Source organism: Coturnix japonica, chromosome 2, assembly GCF_054131305.1.
Source record: "Coturnix japonica strain WE chromosome 2, WE-NBRP24, whole genome shotgun sequence".
NCBI classification, from domain to species: domain Eukaryota; kingdom Metazoa; phylum Chordata; class Aves; order Galliformes; family Phasianidae; genus Coturnix; species Coturnix japonica.
In genome coordinates, this window is record NC_140664.1 from 43201046 (window position 1) to 43224115 (window position 23070).

The 23070-nt window shown below is 39.1% G+C and overlaps 1 protein-coding gene across 4 annotated transcripts in view; it reads right to left on the reverse strand.

Annotated features, from left to right (window-relative positions):
* Positions 1–23070, reverse strand: part of YES1 (YES proto-oncogene 1, Src family tyrosine kinase) — a 45329-nt gene that overhangs the window by 13872 nt on the left and 8387 nt on the right. The window contains exon 1 of one of the 4 annotated variants that reach the window (XM_085539621.1): positions 3381–3507. The exons of the other annotated variants lie outside the window; for them this stretch is intronic. The gene's annotated coding sequence lies outside the window, so the exon portion shown is untranslated. Of the gene's footprint in view, positions 1–3380; positions 3508–23070 lie in introns of those variants that run through there. 4 annotated transcript variants of the gene reach the window in all.

Here is a 23070-nt window from a genome sequence, read left to right on the forward strand (position 1 = left end):
AGAGTCACAAGCAATTATAATTACCACATCTTAAGAAGTCACCACCTGTCACTTATCAGGTGGTGACAACTGATAGCAGGCATTTTCTAGCTTGCTCCAGCTGGGAAACAAATCAGAACAAGTAGAGGAGCCCGTTTCAGATGTAACACTAGCCCGATGTGAAAATTCCTAAGTTCTTAAGGGGAAAATAGCACCATAACACCCCAAAAACCTACTTTAACTTCAGCATCTCCATACTAATTCAACAATTGCATTGATTCTTTAACTATAAGTTAGGAAAACTGTTTCCAATTGCAAATCAATCCACACACCCCTCTCCTTTCAGTCCTGTCTTATCTTGTTAACTATTAGATATAGAAATCTGTATTTCCTTAGGAGTCTCAAATCAGAGTTCTTGGAAATAAAAACATCCACAGCTATTGATGTACCATACAATAGTTAAAATTAACAATATTCACTCGTCATTTCAGTACTATAATGCCCGACAGACGATTACTGGTGTGGAAACAAGAAGCAAGAAAATTAAGTAACTGCATTTTTACAAATCTCATCTCAGAGAAGGCACACCTTATTCAGTTGTTTACTACATCTCATGTTATTTCTGGCAACTTATTTTATCAACAACTCATCACTATCAATAGGATTCAAATACACATGTGAGGAATGCACCCCGTCAACACAGAATCATTAAGGTTGGAAAATACCTCTAAGATCATCCAGTCCAACCATCAACCCACCACCACCGATATCACCCAATAACCACATCCCTCAGTGCCACATCCACGCGGTTCCTGAACACCTCCAGGGTTGGTGACTCCACCACCTCCCTGGGCAGCCTGTGCCAATGCTTCCAAAATCCTTTGGAAAAGAGGTTTTTCCTAATATCCAGCCTAAACCTCCCCTGGTACGACTTGAGGCCATTACCTCTTGACCTATGACTGTATTACTGTGTACCTGAGAGAAAAAGCCTTCAATCTATAGTAGAAATGCTAGTTATTGACAATGCAAGTGGATCAAACACACAAAACACATCCTTTTCCACTGCAAAACAGATGCTGTAACTTGAAGCACAATTTTCTGGCCACTTTGCTGCTTTTTGTGAACTCCTGCCTTACTCTGAGGCCTATTTCTTTGATTCTCTTTAAACAACTGTAGTCAAAGTTTTGTTATGAACAATAAATATGAGTCCAAAACCCCTGTGAAAATAAGTTTGCTAACAGCAGTGATTCCCTACCTTTGGTTAAAAATTAAGCATCATGAGTGATTCAAAAGTACTTATGTTAATAAGTAGATTAGAAGGAAAAAGTAAGAACATTCAACCACTTCCATCACAAACGTTTCCTCTGTCATTTCTGGTATTTGGTTAACTTGTAACAGACTGATAAGACTTGAAAGAAGCAATTTTTCCAGACCCATGGTAATTGACAATGCCACCAGATGACGCAATTATAACTAATATCACCTGTTATGTGGCTAGCAGCAAAAAGTTTCCATTGGTGAACTTCACTGCAGTAAAAGTCCTTACTGAAGATGATGAATTCATTCTAGAGAAATATAGTTTGCCTCTCTTAAGGTAATCTTCTTTCTGGGGTTAAAGAGATTAACAGCAGAGATTCAATCAGCTCTTCAAGGAGGCATTCAGAAACAGGCAGACAAAAACTTAAACATTCTTCTACTCTGATAACTGCATGCCCACAAAACAAAATTGCAGAAGCACAACACTTAGCTTTTGAAAGTCGAAAGCATAGGCGGAAAATTCCAATAAAGACTGTGTTTGAATTTAAGTGTAGGAAAGACAAGGAAGATAACGTAAGGGTGAGCAGCAGGGAAGAGAAAAATGACTGCCCACACCATTGGAAGGGAAAAAAAAAGGGGGTTATTACTACTTAGTCCTGCAATATATTACTGGATCAAAGAAAAAATCCTAAGCAGCTGGTAGTGATGCTGGATTTGGTTATTGTGGTACTGCATTTGTTATTAAAAATTCTCATAACTCAAATAACTTACAACTATTTTCATCACCCTTTGATCAGCAACAAAACGTTCAAGAACAACTTTCTGCCATAACATTCATGGATCTTTCCGAAGCACCAAACTCATTTTAGAAATGGACATAAAGATGAGAAGTTCTTGTTGGCTTTGCAGAAGTCAGTCTACTGACTGAAACAAGCGCTGACCAAAGTAAGTCACTCAGAATCCACAGATCCATTCCCATTAGTTAAGTGATTGTAGATCACAGAACAACTTTGGTAGCTTATTCTTCCTTTGAAACAAATACTTTCCTGTTGTATGTGATTAATGCGCTAGCATGTTTGGTGGGGTGGTTAGGAGTTGGCTTGTTGGAGGACTATCAGGAAGCCATGCTCCGAATGGCATGGAGTAAAACCACAGATGTCTTTCCCTGCTTTCTAGATAGAAGCTATCCTGTAGCAGAACATTTCCAAGAGGTAGTAGCTAAAATGATTACTGGATGAAGGTTAGCAGGATGCCCACAAGAATTAAGAGAACAATAAGCATACTCAAGAAAGAAACTGTCATCAAATAAGTGATTAGGGACATTATCTTGATTTGTGACATTTGGAGAAGTCATAGAAAAGGGCAAAAGTTCATCATGGTTCAGTACTCTACAAACCCTGCAGACAATGATACAGGCACCTTCAGAAGCCCTCTGTCAAACACAGCTACAAGAGTCTTCTTATTCTTCCAACTCAGTTTTAGAGCAGAGCACTAGATCATGTGGAGAACACTGTTCAAAGCATCAAAAACTATGGTTTATAAGGTGTTTTTTTTTTCTGCTTTCATTTCAGAAGGATGACTTACCCAGCCTAAGAAAAGCGAGCTTTCCCTCAAAAGACACAATATCTTATGATACTGACAAACTGTTCCCTTGGGGTGTATCTAGCCTGGTCCACCCCTTCCAGAGACTTTGGTACGACGTGGGAATCTGCTTCTTTGTCAAATGTCTTTACTCTTTATGGTTGATAGATATGGAAGTTACTTATTCAGTGGTTCCTTGTGACACTGCTTCTCAAAGTACTTCATGGAAGGTCTCTTAATGGCATGAAGGAACATCACATGGATAATGAACCAACAACGCAACATGCCTCAGAACTGTGTAGTCTTCCTGTTCTCCCATATTCTACCCATTGGAATCAGGAGTTTGAAGGGCAGAGGTTGGGCTCAGAAACCCTGAGGACCTTATGCTGAGATAGCCTCATGGTTCTTTCACTTATTGTCACTGATTTAATAAAAAAAACTCCACCAGGGAAAAAAAAACCAAACAACACCCAAACCAATAAAACAACAACAAAAAAACAATTTTTCCTCTTGGAGCAAAACTGAAGGCATTCTGATCTCTTTTATTATGATCCATCACTTACTTCCTCAGATATCCTCTGGAGATTTCACCACAGTGTAAGGCAGCTGCACAGAGAGGTTCCAGTCTGCCCCAAAGGAAAAGATGCTCTAGGGAGTTGTTCTTTCTAGGTTCTAAATCCAAGTAAAATCTCTTTCTAGAGGAATAAAGCAAGACTGTAAATATCTTTACACCTAAAACAGAGAAACAAACAACCCTATGCTATGTAATCTGTAAAAGAATTTGAGATTCACAAACTGTCAATACCAGAAAACTGAAGATTCCCACTGCTACTTTATTTCTCAGCATTAGCAACAAAGTTTCTACTGATTAAACTAGCATGTTCACTACCGAAATGTGAAAAATGCTTTGCAAAGAAGGGTCCTCTTATATTTCAAACAGTTCTGATTTGAAGTTATTAAAATTTCATGCAGTAATGATTACAAGATATTCTGCAGAAAGTTCACTAATGGATCTATTAGCTAACAGCTGACTATTTGCTTAAACAAGTGCAGAGCTGACTCCGTATGTCACTGGAGACACTCAACCAGTGCTGGTTCTTTGTATACCAGGCAAACAATGCAGGGCATTCAACAGACAGGTGGTTTCAGATGGTAGTATCTAAAACTCATTAATTAGAAATGACATAGACCAAAAGAAAGGAAGATGACCAGAAAAGAAGCTTCTGGTCAACACTGTGGGGGAGTTGGACTAGATGACCTTTAAAGGTCCCTTCCAACTCTATGGATTCTATGATTCTATGATTCTACTATAACATCTAACTAATTAATTCCCTTCATCTTTAAAAAGATGCTCCGGTATGAAAATATATCGATGATTTATTTTATTTTTTAATACAAAGCAATTTGCCAGGTTCGTAAAGGAAAATGAACTAAAGAATGACCCCAACTCTCTTGTGTTCTTTGCACAGCATACACAATTTTCATTCTCAAATTATGTACTTCTTACCGTGCAATAGTTTATCTTTTATGGGCTGTCATAACTTGCAACATTTCCTTATTTCACAACCTATGACATTTAAAAAGATGATGTTCCACTGGATTCAGTTTTATAATTAGCAATAACATTAGCATAACGAGACCTTAGAGAGTCTGTATGATTATGCATTTAAAGTGCAACTGACATGACCTTGTAATTAATGATCTAATAAGAAGCGAAAAGTGAAGATAAAGAAAGAAGTATAAAAAAAAAGGCACTGAAGCAACGACTTAGGTTATTTGAAATTCGGTGTTTGCTAAGCTTCTAAGTGTAATTCTACCCAGAAAAATAACTATTAGACCTTAGGCGGCTCACGTGCTATAATATGTTTAAAGAAATACTGTCCTGTATAGCCATTATAATTTTTTTTTTTTTTTTGAAATCCTAATGCTTCTACAGATCAAATCATGTTTTCAGTGGTGACTATAAATATGTATCTATACTGGGTTAGATGTGGGAGACTTAACCAGATGTATCAGACTTCCAAGATACTATCAGTGAAGGACACCGAGGGTTTCATAGAATCATAGAATCACCAAGGTTGGAAAAGACCTAAAAGATCATCCAGTCCAACCATTCACCTATTACCAATAGCTCCCACTAAACCATGTCCCTCAACACAACATCCAATTGTTCCTTGAACACCCCCATGGTTGGTGACTCCACCACCTCCCTGGGCAGTGCATTCCAGTGTCTGACCACCCTTTCTGAGAAGTAATACTTCCTAATGTCCAGCCTGAATCTCCCCTGCCGCAGTTTGAAACCATTCCCTCTAGTCCTATCACTAACGACACGAGAGAAGAGGCCAACCCCCAGCTCACTACAACCTCCCTTCAGAAAGTTATAGAGTGCAATAAGGTCTCCCCTGAGCCTCCTCTTCTCCAGGCTGAACATTCCCAGGGTTTCCAGTCGTCCTATTTGAATGGTCTCAGACAAAGGTTTCTTTCAACACCTACTGTTGCTCCTGAACAGAGAGGCAGGAGGTGGAGCTGCTCCAAAGGGCAGTACTACCCTCACCTCAAACCATACCATGCTCTGTCATCCAACTACAGGGCCTCATTGGGTGGTTGGCTTACAGAGGTAAAACAAACAAACAAAAAATAACTGCAATGAAAATTTCTAGTAAACAAAATGGAAACAAGGATTGTCAGTGATGTAATGCCCAGAAAGACATAAGCAGTCTCAATTTTCTCTCTTGTCACACCTGTTTTGTCTGGATTAAACATGTAGGATATCCTCTCGCTCCCTGCATACTTGGGACGGTGAAATCTGTAGAGGTGGTCTCTCCTTTTAAGGAAAGGCAAAAGTTTCAGGAGCATAGAGGATAAAACGATTGAATCATGCATGACACATAGCCTGCTCTGCAAAACATATACTCATAAAATGATGTTTACTTATAATTATTGTTTTGCCTACATTAGCTGAGATAGACTGTTTACTTTGACCACCTGTTGTACAACAATACAGAAAAGAAAGATGGCTTCTCCAATCAAACCAGTACATGCTCAAGAAAAGCAGACTGGAGATGGAAGACAACAAGCATGCGTAACTTTTAATGACTCCTCTAACCAAGGATGATTTAGTTCAGTATCCTGTCTTCAGCACTGGCCTCAGCCTTAAATCAAGAGCTCCTCATTCACCACAGGCCTGGGCAAAGACTCTTCTGACAACAAATCTGGCTGTCTTTCTGAGCAACCAGTGCCAGATGCTTTGGAAGAAGACAGCAGCAGGATAAGCACAGTCTGAAACACCCCAGCCTACAATGACCCACTCAGGAATTCCAGTCAGAGACTAAAAGTCCTGCAGGTGCGAACCAGATAACAAATCTAACCTAATATATGTTATGTTGATGAAAAACATGGATAAGATTTCCATTCCAGCATGTCTTTGCTTGAAATACTTTAAATTGCCTGGTTAAACAGGAATAACCATATCCAAGAAAACATTATTACAATAACAATACAGATTTAAAAATCACAACTTTCTGTTTTGGACAAGGTTTCTGAATCCTTGTGTGCCATAGCTAAGAGCTGGACTTGAGGGTAGCACCCCTTTAGTTTGAAGAACCTCAGCATGGCTTCTCATCTAAGTTGCTCATGCACCTGATGAAGCACAAATCCATCACCAGCCTTCTTGCCCTCCAGCTGCCTTGTATGCAAAGTAACTGCATAAACGAAAGGAGATGCTGGGAGGAAAACCAAACAGCCCAAACCCATGTTCACTAGGCACACAGTCTAGTTGGGTCAACTGAACAAGCCAGAAGGAGCTGTTCAGAAACTACAGAGCAGAGGAAAAAAAAAGTCATATTTAAGTGTTTAAACTTCATTTTAAAAACCTCCAAATTGCTGAACGTAACTATTATTTTAGGAAAGTTTATAATCCTATTTTATCCTCAATTTTTACTGAAGTCAGCATAGTTCATATCCAGGAAGAGTGAAAAATAAGTATATTTCAATACATCCAACAAAACAAATCTGCCAACAAACCTAAGGCAGATGATGCAAAATGGATACACAGCACTGACAGATTAATTTTCTTTATTCCAATGGTCCAGATCACGAGGGAGAGATTAACTAAAATATCAGAATTGCAAAAGCAATTTTACATGCTGAAATATATAATACGTGCACATAAAGCTATATTTAAACGTGGAGCTATAATGTCAAGCATTACAATCTGAAGCCTTTACCACACAAAGAAATTTTCTCTGACAACAGACGGTACCAGACTAAACAACCAATACATTGTCTAGACAGCATTATTGCTGCTCCATTGTCTCTAACATTTAAGTGTACAGTCAATAAATAAAGCAGAAAAGGACAATTCAGTGCAATAGCTATTTATACTTTGCAATTTGTAACTAATTAGAATTATCTTGAAAACAGGAAGCCTGATATACTCAAGAAGTGTGCCCAAAAGATTGTGTCAGATTACAGAGCGATGCATGTCACAACTTGTCAAGCTATCTGTTCTATTTCAGACAGGATTTCTGAACTGCTTTATAAATAGATTTTCATTGAGTCTTATTTGGAAAAGAACAAAAAGAATGCCTGGTATCACGTAATGCTTCTAGATATACCATTTGCAACCATTTTATCCCTGCGTATTATTTCTACTAAAGATGCCTCCAGAAGGTATTTCAAATGTAACGTTTAAATATTGTTTACTAACAGAATGGTTCTGTTCTCAGCATGAAGCCGGCAAACTGCCTTCCCAAGGGACATCTGCTTTGGAGAACAAGCAAAGAAAAGCTTATGAAATACAACTCTTTGCAGCGCTTTTGTTCTGACAAGTTCTATGAAAATATAAATGTCCTTTTTTTTCCAGAGATTAATTATGAAATACATATGAAAAAACAGGCCACAAAATTCGCAAGCTCACAGAAATTCAGAGATCCTGAAGTTCATGTGAATCTATAGCATTTTTTTTATATCAGCTGGGCATGCAGTTGAAGTGACAATTACGTTTTAAGATGAACAGAGGAATTCAGTATTAGTAAGAGTCCAGCTGCAATTGCAGCTCCTTTAGTGACTCCTTTAGTCACTGTTAGTCAGCTTAAGATATTAAAGAAAAGAACAGTCGTGGCAATGTAAAACCGAACAACAACAACAAAAAATGCTATAACACATGACCATAACATCTATCTATATTATAACACAGAAATCATGCTAAGGGATCACATGGAACAGATTTAGGTGATTTGGTGCGTGCTTCAGACACACCTGCTTTGCAGAGATGATTTTTCACAACTACCATTTGCCAAACGTCACTCTAAGATGAAAGTAAATTCCCCTTTATTCTCAGGCTTTTTTTATCCTCTAACACAATTGACACAATTAGCATCTTAACAAAAATCAGTAATTAGAGTATCTCAATCCAATTACTGATAAAATGTTGCAGCTCGCTTATTGAAAAACCATATGCCCAGATCTCCTTCAGCAATTAGTTCTTTGCTCAACGCCAGAAATCTCAGTAAGCCAGCTGGAAAACATCAACCTTTTGACTAAAACAAAAAGTCAAAGCATGTATAAACAGTTAAAACCATACACTTACACAGCTCTTAATGGTTCAATAACTTCTGTTTTCCTTTGCGCATAAAATACAAGTAAAGAATACAATTATACCATAGAGGAATTCAAAATTAAACAACAAAAAACATAAGCTGACACCTGCTAAATAATACCCTCATTTAAAGGGATGAGCTGCATGATGTTTTAACTAAACAAGAATTACAACCCTAATAGCTATCACTACTGCTGTTCTATTACTTTCTATACTGACAGATATAATAGTCGTCATAGGAAAGAAGACCAGAAGAAATTATTTTAATTAGCTAGTCAGTCATCTTGCAAAATAGAGGCCATAGGGCTGTCCTAAATCAATTCCTCTCTTTCTGTCTTTTTGAAAGTATACACATGCTCAAATTCATTCCATTTCAAAACAACTTGCTGGTCAAAGTCCACCCACACTGGACAAGCCCTAAATTTTAAATACAGTAACCACTAAAATAGATGCCTCCTATTTGCCCTGCGTTCGACTCAAGGCACAACTTTTACTGAAAGCCCCATCGCCACCGAGTTCTCTTTGTATGTATGGACCTGGACGCCTTGCTCTGGGTGGCCCTACTGGAGCAGTGGTTGGAGCAGATGGATCCTGAGGTCCCTTCTCAGCCCAGCCATGGCTGTGTGTGGTTCACAGATCTAACCTTTCCTCTGCTAAGTGCAATGCAGTCTCACCTGAATGCACTCACTCATCAATCTCATCCTCTCTGAGTCCCTGCATTTATTTCAGTATCTCCCTTAACAGGGATCACCAGGCATGGAGATGGCACTCTGGGTAGGAAATATTCTTCATTCTTCAGTGAGATTGGAGTATTTATTTCAGCTGCAGTAACTGTCCCTTACGATTCTCAGGGACTCCTCAGCATTACTCTACAACAGAAACTCCCTCATCTTGAGAAGAGCCCTCATCCCTCTTACCAGAGGCATATCGTACTTTGCTGGATTAAACAGCCACAGACTCTTAACTAATCCAGATTATTCTAATCATGGGGCTGTGAGGCAGATTTAGAAAAATCATTCACTCATCCAAAGGCAAAGACAACAGGACATGGTAGAGTGGAGCTTTACCATCGCCCTACCCAGGGCTCCTTACGTGTACCTCCAATAATATTTAACTGCCCCAATCAGAACCCATTCTACAAGAGGTTGGCACTGTTTTACAACATGCTTGGAGGTAAGGCACACAGCAGCTCTAATTCCTGAGCTTCTGCAGGAGGAAGACAGCTCTGCTGCACCTCAATACCTTTTGTTCTGAAGGTGGGCACTCCAAAAATGATGAGGACTGCTCTGAAAGTAATGCTTCTTATTTTATGATGTCGGTCCATGACATCAGCAGCAAATGCTGGTTGTATGGCAGTAGAGGTTGGACCTTCTGCCACTATTCCATTACATTTTGTTCCGTGTTACAGAAGGTAGAAGAGAAGCAGTCTGACAAAATGGTGTCTGACATGGAAGTGCGCATGAAGCAAAGGTGTGTCACTGAATTTCCCCAGGTGGAAAAAATGTCACCCTCTGACATTCATGGACACTGTATGTTTGTAGAGAACAACCAGTGGATGTGAGCACAGTGAGGCAGTGAGTGGTGCATTCAGCAGTGGTGACAGCAACACTGGGTCACCTCTGCTGGTACAGGTTCTTATGAGTGCAGCATGCAGGCTCCTGTTTGTTGCTGGCAAAAATGTAGAGCTCATGGTAGCAACCATAGAAAAATAGTGTTTTGCGGCAGAGAATTTTCTCTATCAAACAGTGTTATTGTGCTCTTTGTATTGTTTGTATTTTCCATGGAAATAAACGGGAGACATTACCTTTGGAGTCTCCTACATATTTGTGAGCCTGCTCCAAAATGATCTTAATTCTTTGCTTCCAAAAGCAATGTGATGTTTTCCTCTCATTTCATGCTGATCCTTTTAACTAAGGAATCAAAATACTCAACTCTTTCCAGCTCCAGAGTAGCAATTAGAGTGGCATGTATGGGATTTACCAAGCCTGCAATGACGGCGTGTAATGAAAAACCACAGAGCATTCATTTCCCATTTCTTGTTGGCTTTCCTTTAGATGCCTCTTCTGCTGATTTCTCCCTTGTAAGCTCATAAAGTGACTTAGAAAAAAAAAAAAAAAAAAAGAAAAAAGAAAAAAAAAAACAAAAAAGGAGGGCAAACATTTTCTGAGGAGCATCTCCTATGATGGGAAATTTTATCAAAATGTAACTAAAAAAACCCCAAACACCTGCTGAAGTCTTCAGGCGTACTCTAAGGATACATTAAACAATACATACAAATACATACATATTTTCTGTTGATCCCTTTAAAGAGTTTTCCACACTAGGCCAGAGGTGTGCCCTCTAATTTAGCATTTTCCAGCTCAGATTGCTCACCAAGCTGACAACAAAATCCAAGCGTGAGCTGCCCAGCAACACGTACTACACATTATCAGTCACTGGTTTCCTAAGCGAACGAAACTGATAACTTGGTAAGTCAGCTAAGGTACAAAAGAAAAGAGGAATAGATGAGAGAGTGATGAGGACAGTGAAGAGGTACAACTGGAATGAGATGGGTTCTCATTAGAAAAGGAACCAGAAAGAATATTAGTAAGCAACAAACAAAGAAAAGAGGAAAATAAAAGGTTTATTTAAAGGTATTTCACATGGGTGAATACCGTTCACCTACAATAAGGTACACTGAAGCACAAGGATATCCTTGAATTTTTATCAGTAGATTCAGATAGTTAACACTGTTCTAAACAAGCAACCAAAATGCCTTCACCATTTGGTATTTTCAATCATAACTTGCTTTTAGAAGTACACAATGTATATGTTAACATTAACTTCTGCTTATAATAACTGTTATTCGGTAGCAAATTTTTTCTCACTCCTAACCAGTAAATAGAGCTTCTAGTAATACCCTTTTGACTCAAAGAGTATAACCAGAAGAATGGCCAACTTTCATTTTAATGAAATGCTATGTGTGGAAACATTGATGGGTGAGGGGAAAATGACCAGGATTCAGTACAAATATGTAATACAAGTATACATGCCAAACAACCTATTCCTAGTAACTTCCAGCAGTTATTTACATTTTGGTCTAAAATTTGGTTTAAATTCTGAGTAACAATAAAGGAAACGAACAACATTTGAAAAGAATGAATGCTGCCTAAAGTAGAAAGATTGTGATGACAGAACTCTTAATCTTCATACAAAAGCGGCATGCTGGAAAGAGCTGTAATATGCATCCGCAAAGCAGTTGAGAAGCTCCCACTGAAAATTTCTGTAAAAGCGAGTGTTTATTAAAATCAAGTTAAAAAAAAACACAAGCATTTAAAATAACTTTTCATGTTCACAGAAAACATGAGGTAGAGATGGAGACTTTGTTTAATGTCTTACCTCGAGGTGGGGAGAATGGTATTTTAAGTCCTTTTATGTGGTTTTCCTACCCATTTCAGTGTTCCAGTACTTACACTGATGTAAACTAGTGGTTTACAAATACTCAAATCTTCTAAACATCAGAAATGCCTCAAGTCCTTACCCAGTTTTATAAGCTCCAGGCTTCTCTGCAATCTCTCAAGCAGAGTGAACGCAATGCTATCATCCCACAGGTTAGCTGTAATAAGTAATTCTGAATATTTTTTAACAGCTTCTTCTAGTCTGAACAATAAATGAGTCTGCTGAAAAGCAAGTTCTGTTGTTTGGTGAACAGTGCCAGAATCCACTGCTACTCACTTAGCATAATAGCAACATTGATAACCCTGCAGCTGAGCAGAAGTAGAACCTTCAGCCACCAGAGGAAGGTTGGCATAGATCAGTGGCAAAGACTGTAAGATTGATGCAGCACAGCACTGAACCCCAAACACTCCATAACAAAATGAACAAACAAACGAGAACAACCCTGAAGGGAATAATTTCCTTGAAACTGTCTAAGAAGAAGGAACAAGAAGCGCTTCCTGTTTCTACAAAATGCTGGTTGTGACCCAGCATGAAGAACGAATATTTCCTCCAGGTGAAGTCCCAGTCGATATTAGGTGGAAATATCAGTAGTTGCTCCTCATTTCACAAGGAGTCTACGTAAAATCTGTATATCTCCCAGCTTCCCTATTCCCTATAACCTTTCAGATTTGTTTTCATCTGAGCTGTCTCCCTCGTGTTTGTATCTGTTGCTTTAAAATCCAGATAAAGGAAGCTGAGGAATACACATGTATCTAGGTGTATGTAACTTGAGATTATATTCTGAGTTGTCTTCTTCTACCAAACTGCTTTTCTAGAACATTAAGGCTGATAGAGAAAATGAAAAATAGTAACTTTAATGGAAGGACAAAAACAACAAAACAACCTTGACGTAACTCTATCAGCCTTCGATATAGCTGAATATAAGCGTAATGAATAGGATACAAGAGCAGAAGCATACAGTAACAAGATTGTAATAATTCTCCTCCATAGATGTAATGATAGCAACTAGCAGTAGGATTTGATCACTGTGATCAAGAAGATAAAGTTGCCACAAATTATGACATAAAAAGAATTCCCTAAAAGAGATAAAAATAAAAGGAGATAGCTGCCAAAAGGCATCATGATCTATAAATAAGAAAAAAGAATGGGGTGGGGAAGAAGAGACATGAGGGGATTGAGAGTTTTCAAGCATGACAGAGCAAGTAAGCACTGCAAAGCATTAGAAGTTCTTTAAAAGGATGTAAGCCTTTCTGAGTGTCAATCTCATACAAACAGAAACAAAACTTACGGAAGGTATCTTCATGCCTATCTTTCAGTAAGGAAACTCTGCAGGCTACAACACCTGTACAAGGGCTTCCTGTGCAACCAGCACAGAGACATGGGCTGCTCCGGAAGAGGAACTCCCTTAAGGACATCTAAAGATTCTTTTCTTTCCATACTTAATAAAGTTTTCAGCATTAAAAATAAATTGTCTCCTATGCCTTGCTCTTGTCATTATGCTGGTCAAAATAATTCAGAAAACCAACCAAACCAGTTGGTAGCAAGACTGCTCAGATTGCCTAATTGTAGGTACCTAACTCTGCAAAGCTGTGTGAATATACCCCGCTCCTCAACTTTCAAATCTGCAATAAAAGCACAACAGATCTTATTTCTCTCCAATCCAAAGAGATCCCACAGAAGGAGCTCACACTCAGGCAGCTAAAGCTGGCATGCACCAACCAAACTGCCACCTGACAGCTAATGATGAAGTTCATAGTATCATCATAGTCATAGTATCATAGTATCATAGTCTCGTGCGGGTTGGAAGGGACCTTAGAGATCATCGAGTCCAACCCCCGGGATTCGAGCCTCCTGTGTAGCAGAGCAGCATCCCTACCACTGCACTACCAGGGCACACAAGTTCATGTTGCATTGTATGCTTAATGGGTACCATCTACTACTGAATCAAAGAATTAGGCTAGAAAACTTTCCTTTCAAAAAGGTGAGAAGCAGCACTACTCTAAATCGGCACATGGGATTAGCATTAGCTTAAGTTATATGTAAACCTTAGAAATCACTACTATTTTCTCTTTACACAATGGGACGAGAACTATTCATAGAAAAAATAAGCATTTCTTTCAAATAAAACCCCCATACATCTGGTACAAACATCTGCTGAATACATAGTAATTATTTGAAGATACTGTATTCACATACAGAAACCTATTCAGAAGACTGCATCTTCATAAAAATACACATAACTGGAAGAATATGCATTACGAAGATTATTAACTATCTAAAGTCTGCCTGAATTTCAAGACTTTTTCTAAGTCAAACAGGGACCTGAGATTCAAAATCACTAATGTAGCAAGGTACACTATTAAACCAAAAGAACGAATTAAGATTGTGCAGCTGCCACATTAACAAAAGGAAGAGGACAGCTATTTTAAATAGCAATCACTTGTTTCAAATAGCACAAATCTTCTCAAACACAGTACTTCTATCCAGCATATAGTATGTTTTAATATTATTCCTCCATTTACAAGTAGAGAGCTCTCTCTAGCCACTGCAGAAACAAAGAAGTATATTTTTTCATCAATAAACTGGTCACATACAACACAGAGGCACAAGGGTGCTGAGTATGTCTGTGGGAAGGAACAGAAATACAAAAACACTGCAAAGGAGTCTGCAAGGAAAGCAGGAACAGACAGCCTACAGACAGCCCAGGCCATGCATCTGTTTTACCAGTACCCACTCAGAAATGCCTCTTTCCTAAAACACCTCTTTCCCTAAAGGGCCCCTATTGCATGGAATACAAGACAGATGTGACTAGAAGAACATCCCTTAAATGACCTAAAAAAATTCCATGCAATAGTAACAGGACAAAGTCATACAAAATTAATCCTTGATCTGACAAGTACTGCCCTGCCCTGAGATTGAATATTTTGACAGCAAATACAAGGTGACACAAAGCGAAGTACATGTAGCCTGTGGCCCTAGAACACCTCATAAATAGGTAAGTGCCCCATTTTTGAGCTAAAGTTTGTGTGCTACTAATAGAAAAGGATTCAGTAAACAGAAATTTAATAATGATAAATGAATTCTTTTTAAAAGTAATATTACATGATCAAGCTTTACAACAAAGGAACGCTTGTACTGAGCAAGAGAAAAAGGTCCATTCAAATACTCAGTCAAAGCAACCAATACTGATACCTAGAGAAGCACGTAAAAACACAATAAATACATAATAGTACCTCCCTGCAATACTCCTTGAGCTTCCAATAGTTTTCAGAAGTAGGATTTCCTGAACAAGAAGCAGGTATTTGCATTTGATGATTTTCCTTCCTTGAAATGGCAGTTTCCCTTGATACTGATTTTCATTGTTTAGCCTCCTGAAATTCCTGAGGCAAGAAATTCTATAGCTTAATTACACGTTCTTTCGAGAACCACCTCCTTTTGTCTGTTTTCAATTCATCAGCTGCTAGTTTCATTAGATACCTCTTAGTGTGAGTGCATTAAAAAAGATGGTGAATAAACACTCCCCAATTATGCCTCCTTTGCTACCGATCATTTTACAGCATTCTGCCACACCATTTTTCAGCCACCACTTCACCCAAAAGAATTCCCGCTGCTCCTCTTACAGAAATTGCTTCCAATTGGTTTCATATTTGCTCTTCATTAAAACTTCAACCGTGTTCTTTCTGAACTTATGTTTGATTTCAGTTTTAGCTTTTTTTCTTCTCTTTTCTTTTTTAAGTCCTTGCAGTCCGCCCATTTCACTCAGCACTCTATGCTCACAGTATGCTATGATGGAAGGGATCACTGGAGGACAAGAAGCAGAAGGGACGAAGTCCATCAGTGATACCTCTCCAATTCTAACAGGAGTGTCTGTCAAGGCAGGGATACAAGGAAGCAAACAGTGGTCCCTACTCTCTAAGTAAGTGACCACACAGCAGTCTCTGTATCTACCTATCAATAAACTGTGAGCTCACCTTTTTTCCATATCCTTTATCAACGCGAACACTCTTTGTTAGCATAATCATGGAGAATTGTTTTCTGTGTTTCCTCTCTATTTACTCCAACTTGCCATTTTTTTTATACTTTAGTCATTAATTTAAATGTATGAAGTTCCTTTCCCATGGCTGCCTGGTTTCTTCAAAGCTCTCTGGAGGGGGATACTTGCCAAGTAACTGTTGGAAACCCAAATAAACTATTACTGTCAGTTTTTACTTCTTCATGTTTTTGCTGACACCTTCAAAAAACTCTGAAGAGATAGCAAAGCAACATCCTTTCATAGCAGGCTCTTTGCTCTTTCTCAATAAATCATGTTTATCCACATTATCTTCACTATTATTTCTACTGATTTTCTTGGCACAGGTTTCAACCTTCGCAATTCTTAGTTCCTCACATTTCTCCTGAAGCCTGTTTAAACTAACCAAACAAAAAAATCAGTGTTAAATACAGATTAAGACAGAACAGATCATGCATAAAGGAATTTGTATCTTAACTAGATTATACCTAACACAGGTTAGGGTATGACGTGCTGGAGAGGAGCTCTACAAGTAGGGTCTGGCTATGCTGATGGACGTCAGGGTGGTCACGAGACAGCAGTGCGCCCTTGTGACCAAGAAGGCCAACAATATCCTGGGGTAAATAGACTAGAGCATAGCCAGCAGGTCAAGGGAGGTGAACCTCCCCCTCTGCTCTGCCCTGCTGAGGCCACATCTGGAGTGCTGCGTTCAGTTCTGGGCTCCCTAGTTCAAGAAAGACAGAGAGCTCCTGAACGAGTCCAGTGGAGGCCCACAAAGGTGTTTACGAGCATGGAGCACCTCCCTTATGAAGAAAGGCTGAGAGAAGACCCGACTGAGGTGGGTTGTTAGCAATGCTTACAAATACCTCAAGGGTGGGGGTCAAGCGGATGGGGCCAGGCACTTACCAGTGGTTTCCAGCAGCTCCCTTTGGAACAAGGGGCAATGCCATAAACTAGAACAAAGGATGCTTCATGCGAATGGGAGAAAACTTTACTTTGAGGGCAATAAAGCATGGGAACAGGCTACCTAGAGAGGTTGTGGAGTCTCCTTCTTCAGAGACATTCAAGATCCACCTGGATGTTTTCCTGTGTAATCTACACTAGGGAATCTGCTCTTGCAGGCAGGTTGGAGTAGATGATTCCCAGAGGTCCCTTCCAACTCCTAAGATTCCGTGATTGTGTGATTCTTTGTTGCTTCCTGTGTACAGCACAATGGTTTCTGGTTTGTTTGCAGTTCTGAAAGAGAGATTTCTAGGGCGCTAAGTGTAAATGCAAGCCACTAGAAACAGATGTGAATGCTTTTATTTTCCTTAGCCAGTTCAAGCAGTATCCTTCAAAAGACTGGTACGTGGTAAAGATTTATTTCAACAGTAATACTACAAAGATTTAATTGCATCAAAAGGATTCTCTTATCTTCTCAGTCTGCAAATTATAGTTCCACAAATATGTCCTGCTGTGCAGTAGTAGCTATTCAACTGTTTAACAGTTGTTGTAATTAACAGAAAATGCAAATGAGCTAGTGAAAATGCAGTTATTCATTTGTAAATGAGATACTGTTCAAAGGGAAGTTTAACATCTTGCTGGAAGACTGGAATTGAGACCTTCTGCAAGAAACTATAACCAAAGACAAGGCATGAGATAAGGACTATACCAAGCCAGCTTTTAATATACACAAGTAAATTATTTTTATCCTCACTGATTTTACAAGGTGTCTAAATTTCCCTCTAAATTTCATGTTGAATTTCACTTAATTTTTCTTCAGCTTAGCACTGACCATCATTTTCTACTCATAAGTCCAAAAAGAGTTGAAAATGAGTCCCATCATACTGAACTGATCAGTTGCCTTTCCTTGATGCAAGCTCTAAGGCTTCACCGGGTTTGCCTGTGGCAAGCTTCATTGTGATCATGTTTCTACTGATAAATACAATGATGCATATAAATCCACATGCGGCCATTTCAGTCTGACTTTGCCCTCAGTCTCTGTATTTTTCATTATTGAACAGAAGTTTGCAGTTCTAGCACCAATGGAACTGTATGGATTCAGGATGTTTAGTCAAGCATATGGAAGAAAACAGACAAACAAAACCCTTTTTCACCATGGTAAAGAGATAATTGGAACAAGTGCACTGTTCACATTCCAAGTTTTTAAAGCATTTTGAAAAGAGACCCTATCACAGATGTTGAAATATCATCTTTCCAAACATAAGATGAAAATATTTCCCTGACCTCTGCCAACATGGATTCATGAGGGAAAACTCCTTTTTAAGGAACTTAATTTCCTTTAATGACAACGTTACCAACATAGTTGACCAAACGGGGCAAATGGGGTTATGTTAGGCTGGCAGCAGGTCACTAGTGGAGTTCCACAAGTTCTCGTTACCATTTTCATCAGTGACCTGGATGCAAGCCTTGAAGGAATTTTGCAGACAATAATAAATTGAGAGGGACTATTGATTCCCTCAAAGGTAGGGAGACCTCGCAGAGTGATCTTGACACATTAAAGCACATCACCAATTGCAGGACTGCTTAACAAGTGCTAGATTCTATACCTATCACAAAGCAACCCTGGACTGACAGGAGGATGGAAGGTTGGACAGCAGCCCAGCAGAAAGAGATTTGGATTTAGGGTTGACAGCAAGTTGAACCTGAGTCAGTAGTGTACTCAGGCAGCCAAAAGGTCTAACTGCACCCCAAGATTCATCAGGTCCAGCACTGCTACCAGGTGATGGGAGGAGTTGCCCCATTGTTTTCTGTGCTATGCGGCCTCATCTTGATCACTGCATGAAGGTCCGGGTGCCACAATATAAGAAGGACATAAAACTAACAGACTGTTTAAGGGAGAGCTAAAAAGACAGTAAAGGATCAAAAGGACAGAGCATGCACAGTGTGGCTGAAGTCCCAGGGTTTGCTCAGCCCAGAGTAAAGGAGGCTGGGGGGGAAGTGGGGGTTCATAGGGAGCAGAGGGGCAGCACTGAGTTCTGCTCTCTGGTGATAGTGACAGGACCACAGGGAACACCATGAAGCTGCACCAGGGGAGGGTCACATTGTGTGTTAGGAAGAGGTTTTTAACTAGAGGACAGTGAGCATGGAACAGGCTGCCCAGAGCTGTGGTCATGGTCCCTGGCTGCTGGAGTTCAAGGAGCATTAGACAGTGCTCTCAGATATAGGGTTTGAATGGTCCTGCATGGAGCTAGAGGCTGAACTCTATAATCCCTGTGGACCCCTTTTGATACAGGGCATTCTATAATTTTATGCCTTAAAAGCCTCTGGTGCTGCTCAGCCTTTCATGCAGCTCCAGCTGTGGTCTCATGAATACAGAGAAAAGGGGAAGGACCACCTCTCTAAATCTGCACTCAATCGTTTGCCTAATGCAGCCAAGAATAGTCTTCTTTGCTGCAAAGGCATGGTGCTTACTCATGTTGCACATCTAATAACTGGGATGTACTTGAAGCAACTAAGAATCTCAAGTCACTCCTTAAACAAACTACTTATTCCAGCTACACATTGATATAAACAAGGCTTCCTTTTTCTCTGACAAACAGATCTAAATTTGCAGTAACGTTGTTGCAGCTGTAGTGGCTGAATGAACTCAGAGAAGCAAGAAAAATACTCTCTACAACCCCCCAAACATTACTGATTGTTGGGAACAATCAGCTGATGTTGGTACATCAGCTCTGCAAGTCTTGCAGTAATGTGCAGGTGTCCAACTTCTTGACTTGCCTGGACCACACTGAGTGAAGAGGAATCGTCTTGGGTTGCACATACGTAGGTTGTTCCAGAAGTAATACCTCCCATTTATTCCCAAGGGAAATACAATCAATACAAAGAGCACGATAACACTATTTGATTGAGCAAATTCTCTGTCACAATACACTGTTCTTCCACATTGTCACCACCATTAGCATTTTCACTAGTGATTAACAAGAGTCTGCACGCTGTGCTCATAAAAATCTGTGCCAGTGGAGGTGATCCACTGCTGTGGAAGGAGCTCGCAGCACACCAAGGTTCAGTTGGTGCTGAGGGCTGGGCCGCAGCTGGTTGGACATGCCTGCAGTAATGGCAGCCTGCAGTTGTGGTTTTATACCATATTACACAACTGACTAAGTGCTTCAAACACAAGCTGTGGCATTACACTGAACTAGAAGAGCAGATTACAACATGAATCCTGACTTCTTTCAACAATTTAGTGATGTATTGCCAAAAAAAAAAAAAAACAAAACAAAACCAACAAAAAAACAACTCCATTTTAAAAGCCATGTTGTACACTTGGCCAGGGCATGTCTACTATGCTTCTGATAGACCAAGAACGATTACCTAACAATAGTTTCTAGGATATTAATAGTCACTGCAGTGAACTGGTTGACTAAAATACTTTAAACAAATTTGGACACATTCCCAATAAGATTATACCAATTTCCAGGCAGCTGAAACCTTAGGCCAACACTAGTTGACAGCATCCATTTAAAAACTCTTTCACACTTGTGCAAAGTTAAATCAACTTGGCACTCTTTCTGGTAGCCAATTGTCTCCTTAAAGTATGAGCCCTATTCATTCCATTGAATTGCTGCATTAAGGGGACAGTTGGCTGGCATGGGGAGGTTTGGGCTGACTGACAATGTGCTTTAGTCACAAAGAAGTTGCAGCAAGAGTTTCTAAAAACCAAAAAAGCAGTTTAAGACTGTGAATAAACGAAGCTAGCTGAAGACAACAAAAGTACAGGATGTTTCCGGGAAGAAGTTCGCGGTTCAATAAACTTCCTATCTATGACTAATCCTAAAGCCCCTTTTCTGTTTTGCTTTGTATATTTAGTACCTCAAACACTCTGCTGAATCTTAGTTTATCGCTTAACTCCACACCAGCTAAATACTGCAACAGGGGTTAGGATTTGTGGAATTTTTATTTTTGCAAAGCTGCAGAAGCTTAAATAGGTAAGATCTGCATTCTTCCCATTGAGGGGATTTTATTTTGCGTGTGAAATGTTAATAAAAGAATGTTGAAAAGCATTTAAGCACTCATTCTACAATTATTCTAAGGAGATTACAATGTTCCAACCACTCTTCCTTTTGTGAAACTTCAATGATACAATACAAGAAAGCCACGGAGTGCTCAGGTCAAAAGAGTCCTGGAGACTGTTGAATTTATTCATGATCCCAACAGATACTAAAAGCATTGAAAGAAAAATTTGATACACTACATTGACATATGATATATTTTACAACAAGTGTAACACGGATTACATAAGTAATCACTGTACTTGAGTTGAATTTTCAACCGATGATACTTCCCTCTTTGTGTACACAGTGCAGATACCATTGTGTAGAGCACACACACACACACAAAAAGATGCCAAAGAAGCTACTGTGTACTGTAGAAGTCAACGAATTAAGTCAAGTCAACGAATTAAGAGTGGCTTAAACATTTGCTAACAGACTGGGAAGTGGTCAAGTTTTCCCCTCTTGATTCCCATGTCATAAACACAAAATAGTTCATAAACAGGTTCTGGCTTTCAAGTGGTAGAAGGATTAGTGCTGTAAAGTATTGGAAGTCAAAAGTAAGTGACATCTTAAACTACTCAATGTAGTGAAAAAGTACCAACCTTACTATCTAACCAGAAAAAGGTAAAAGCTTCTTTGATTCAACTGCTAAATCAGCCTAGCTGTATGGGACAGCAGATCCTATTTCACTGCTTGTAAAGGACGGCCACACTTCTTTGTCTTCATTTTATACTCCAGCAAAGTCTACTCTCAGAACAGTTGCCAGAACTCATCCCTGTGGACCTTCTATGTAAAGCTAATCCAGCTCCCCCCAAAGTCAAGAGGAATCCTGAAATTCAGGAAAAACAGCAGAACTAAAATATCCATGGATGAAAAACACACCGAATCACAAGGTTGGAAAGGACCTATAAGATCATCTAGTCCAACCGACCTTCCTTTACCATACCTACAGGAAACCCCTAAACCATATCTCTTAGCTCTCTACCCAGATGCTGATTCACATTTTTCTACTTCCTAAATATCTGGAAAAAACAAAAACAAAAAAACAACAAATGATTCAATGAACAATTCAACAGTGGAAAAAAAAGTCATATTTCTATTTCAGTTTAAAGCACATAGAGTTACTTAACACTGCAAAGTTTAAAAAAATAATCGTCTCATTTGAATTTCTGACAGTACAACTGTATCATTTAATGCATCCTGCCTTGTCTTTCTAGTTTCACAAGAACTGATTTAAAAAAACAAATAAACAAATAAAACAGAAAACCCATCAAGTCTAGGCACTAGATTAAGAGAAGCAACTGATTAACCACAGGGTTTCCAAGCTGCAATAACTCATGCAGCAAGAACACTTAGAACCTTCCCCACTTTCCATCAGTACAGTTAGGGTTTCCTTAGAAATCTCCACGCTGTCGTTAGCTCAGTAGCCCAAACATTTTGGCAGCTTACTTAATGATGAGTCTTACTGAATTATGAGTCTGAATGATTTGACTCAGATAACTAAATTACTTGGTCACTTGTGTATACTATACAACATCTAATGCAGTAACGTTAACTTTTGAGTATTCACATAAGACCAAAAGGAAAGTACAATAGACCTGTACAGACCAATTCAGTCATATACTAGCTGGCTACATGCCGTGTTATAGTGAAAAATTACCTCTCTCGTGGCATTTTTTGCAACCATCACCTTCTACAACCTTATCTGAAAGTTAACATACTTATAACTTGCACATTAAAATATAACACAGGTTATTTACAAGAGTTTCAAGCACAATTTGTTTCCTTAAAACACTGTTTTGAGGGTAGACTTTGCTGGAATGAAGACAAAGAAGCGTGGCCTTCCTTTACAAGCCTCTGAACATAATATTTGGGGAAAAAAACAAACCCAAACAACCTACCTTGTGAGTAAATTGGGATTTCATTGTTTAACAAATGTATACATACCTTAAAGGAGCCACGAGAACACTTTATTATTGCATTAAACAACACACACAAAATCCATGCCACTGGCAAAAAGCGAGCAAGATTAGCATCAACTCTAGCATGTAGTTCCAGTCTACATATTTCACTGACTAGGAAGACTCAACCTCATTCTCTTGGAAAAGAACTAAGAAGCAGATGTCCAAAACTAAGCTAATGTAATTACTTAAAACAACAACATACAATCAAGATGTCATGTTTGTTAACATAAGTCAGTTTACAGAGTGCCC